The sequence below is a fragment of the Grammomys surdaster genome, unplaced genomic scaffold (assembly GCF_004785775.1).
Source record: "Grammomys surdaster isolate TR1022 unplaced genomic scaffold, NIH_TR_1.0 137, whole genome shotgun sequence".
Taxonomy (NCBI): domain Eukaryota; kingdom Metazoa; phylum Chordata; class Mammalia; order Rodentia; family Muridae; genus Grammomys; species Grammomys surdaster.
Genome location: NW_021604595.1, coordinates 11,418,008 through 11,421,697, shown reverse-complemented (window position 1 = coordinate 11,421,697; position 3,690 = coordinate 11,418,008).

Genomic DNA, 3,690 nt, shown 5'->3' with positions numbered 1-3,690 from the left:
CTCTCTCTCTCTCTCTCTCTCTCTCTCTGTCTTTGGTCTTTTGGTTTTGTTTTGTTTTTTTTTTTTTTGGTTTTTCGAGACAGGGTTTCTCTGTGTAGCCCTGGCTGTACTGGAACTCACTCTGTAGACCAGGCTGTCCTCGAACTCAGAAATCTGCCTGCCTCTGCCTCCCAAGTACTGGGATTAATGGCATACGCCACCACCGCCCAGCTAAGCACTGTTTTCTAATTTAATAATTTATTTGATATACATTGAATTTTAAAAACCTTAATATATCACAGAAGACACCATGTTAATAGCATGGAGGATTTCTAAATTTTATAGTGGTCTCACTGTAACTACATGAATCACTTTCTTTCAAAGTACATACCTTTGAGCTGGAGAGATAGCCCCATGGTAAAGAGCACTGGCTGCTCTCCCAGAGGACCCAGGTTCAATTCTCAGCACCCACATGGCAGCTCACGTTTATTTACTTGGTGCATGTGTGCCTATGTGTGGGTTAGCACATGCTACAGAGACATGTGGAGGTCAGAGAACAACCTGTGAAAGTTGGGTTCTCTCCTTCCATCATGTGGGTCCCAGGGATTGATCTTAGGTGGTCAGGTGTGGTACCCAGCACCATCACCCACTAAGCCATCTTTCTAGCCCCATCCCCTTCCATTTTAAAACAGACAATATTGTTCATGTTGACCATAGAGGGAACATGGTGGCCATAGGGACCATGCATTCCAAGGAAGAATCCTCACACTCTTTCATTCTTGTCAGTAAATGTGGTGCCATCTGATCAAGGGATTCTCCATGCTTGGTGATTTTGAATCATGTATGGGTCCTTAACAACTGTAACTTAACATGGGCTGTGACCTAGAGTCATGAGATAAATGCTTTCTCCCCTAAGTTGGTTTTCCAAGTGTCCTGTCCCAGCAACAGATGGAAGCTAGAACAACAGGACTGAGACCAAACGACTAGAAAATGCCTATTAGGAAGGATAGTTTCAGGGACTGAAATTGAGATTTAGTTAATACAATGATTGCCTCACACAGATGAAGCCCAGACCAGCCCAGTGCCACATAGATGGAATATGGTGACATATACCTGGAGCATTGGCACATGGGAGGTGAAAACAAAAGAAATCAGAAGTTTGAGGCTATCCTTGGTTACACTGAGTTCCAGGCCAGCCTGGACTACATGAGACCCTGTCTTAAAACAAAACAAAACAAAAAATAAAACAAAACAAAACCGTCAAACCAACCAAACCAAACCAACCCACCAGCCAAATGAAACAAAAGTTTCATACATTCTGGATCCACTAATGTTTAAAGTATTTCTCTGGCATACGTAAGCCCTTATTTAAGCCCTTTACTTTTATGTCTGTGATAGTAGCCTAGGACATTTTCAACAATCACAATAAAGCCCTAAAAATAGAAGGCATCTAGGACTAAGTATTCAGGCAAGTTATGCAGGTTTTAAAAATCACATTATTTTATGTTCATGTACCTGTATTTGTATGTGTGTCGGTGTGTGTGTGTGTGTGTGTGTGTGTGTGTGTGCAGGTCAGAGTTATAGGAGTTGGTCCTCTCCCTCTACCATATGGTTCCTGGGGACTGAACATAGGTCAGCAGCCTTGGCGCCCTGCTGCTGAGCCATATCTGCGACTCATTATGAAGACTTAGAATAAGACCATTGTGCTCATTTTGACTTTCATTAGCTTATGAATAGTAAAAGAAGAATACAGTAGAAATAGATACAATCAAATCAGTTCATGAGTAAGAAGCAAAATAATAGAAAATGTTTGGCATGAATATCAAAAGAAACGAATGTATTCTTTTTGTAGGAAATTTTCATGCGGTAAAATTGCCACACACTTCCTTAGCAATCTCATACACAGCAATCTCTCTGGTTACAGAACACCCCCCAGAAATGCTACAAGAAATGACTTAAGCTGTATTCTTTATTCATAGCTGAGTTCATGGGAGATTAATGAAAACAACTGATAGACACCAAGCTGGGAGACAGAAGATTCTACAGGGTAACTCAGGTCTGATATTGGAGTCACCCTAAACGTGTCCGCATCCATTCTGGCTGGAAGGGTCTGGGTTTCAAGAAGCCATCTCTCTATGAGTGAGAAGAATAAAAGGCAGAGACAGTACCAGTCGGCTCCAGTTGGGGTGGCTCAATCAAATGAAACTGTGCTTCTCATAGCTGGAGCAGCAAGATGTCCAAGATTGAGTTGCATAAATGCACCTGATGAGGTCCCTCTTCCTGGCTATCAGCCAGCCAGGCTCTCATCTTGTGATACCCTCATGTGACCTTTCCCCCTGTGCTCATGGGGTTAGAAAAAGCAAAAACAAGAGCACATGCTCTGGTGCTTGTCTCTTCCTCTTCTTATACAGACTTTGGCCTTTTTTCTTTTCCTTTCCCTTTTGCTACAAAATAATCAAACTTTCATGCCATGGCTGTGAAAGGCAGCTGCAGGGTACAGTGGGCCTTGGAGCCTCTATTCCTGAGGTCCTCAGGCACCTATCAGTCAGGCAGTGCGAGGCACCAGTTCTTACTCCTTTGTAGAATAGGTCAGAACTTACAGCCTGGGATACCCAGGGATGAGGAAGTAATGTCATTACTGATCCTCAAGGCCCTCCCCTGCACAGTCAGCAAAGCTCTGTTGGGACCTGCATGGTCCAGTCATAGGGCGGGAAGAAAGTGAGCAAGATTTTAGTCTGTGAACCAAGAGGGTGACTTGCAAAGAGGAAGGCCTCAGATGATTAGGGCTGGGATATTGTGTTGGCTGGTTTTCTGTCAATTGGACACAGCTAATCATTCTGAAAAGGGGAAACCTCAATTGAGAAAGTGCCCATACCACACCAGCCTAAAGGTAAGTCTGTAGGGCATTTTCTTGACTGCAGAGTTGATGTGGGAAGAGCTAGCTCACTGTGGGTAGTACCAGCTCTGGGAAAGCAGTCATGGATAGTGTAAGAAAGCAGGCTGAGGTGGTCATAAAGAACAAGCCAGTAAACACCATTCTGCATGATCTCTACATCAGCTCTTGCCTCCAGGCCCATGCCGTTTTATTTCCTGCCCTGACTTTCCTCAGTGATAGACTGCCACCTGAGAGTTGTAGGCTGAAGTAAGCCCTCTCCTCCCCATGTTGCCTTTGGCCAATGTTTTATCACAGCAAGAGAAATCTAACTGAAACAGATATTCTTACAGCTAGGAAGGCCTGGAGGACTCCCAACTTTAACTAGAGTATTGATTTGGGTAACTCCTCAGATGAAAGATAACTCTACTTTAGGTCCAAGAAATGTATGTGAGAGTATCCTGCGAGGTGACAGAGAGATCATGTAGGTCTAAGAGCCCAGCGCAGGGGCTGGCTTGACCCCTAGTCCTCTGGGCCTGCCTAGGCTCTGAAGGCATTTTTAGCACATCAGTCACCTGATAAGCACTCTGCTCTTGAGAAGGTCTAACGGAGTCCTGTCCAAATGGGAGTATACCTCGGCGGTGGTCCAGGGGACAAAGGCAGCAGGCCAAAGGCTGAGGAGCAGTCTGAGGATGGCCAAGCCCATGCTGAAGCAGACTGTATAGGAGAGGCCAGTTCCCTGGGTACTGATTAAAATGTGGATGATGCCCAGGACGATGGTGGCCATCAAGGTTTCCAGATACATCCCAACGGTAATGATGGAGTCCTGCTGTATGTAC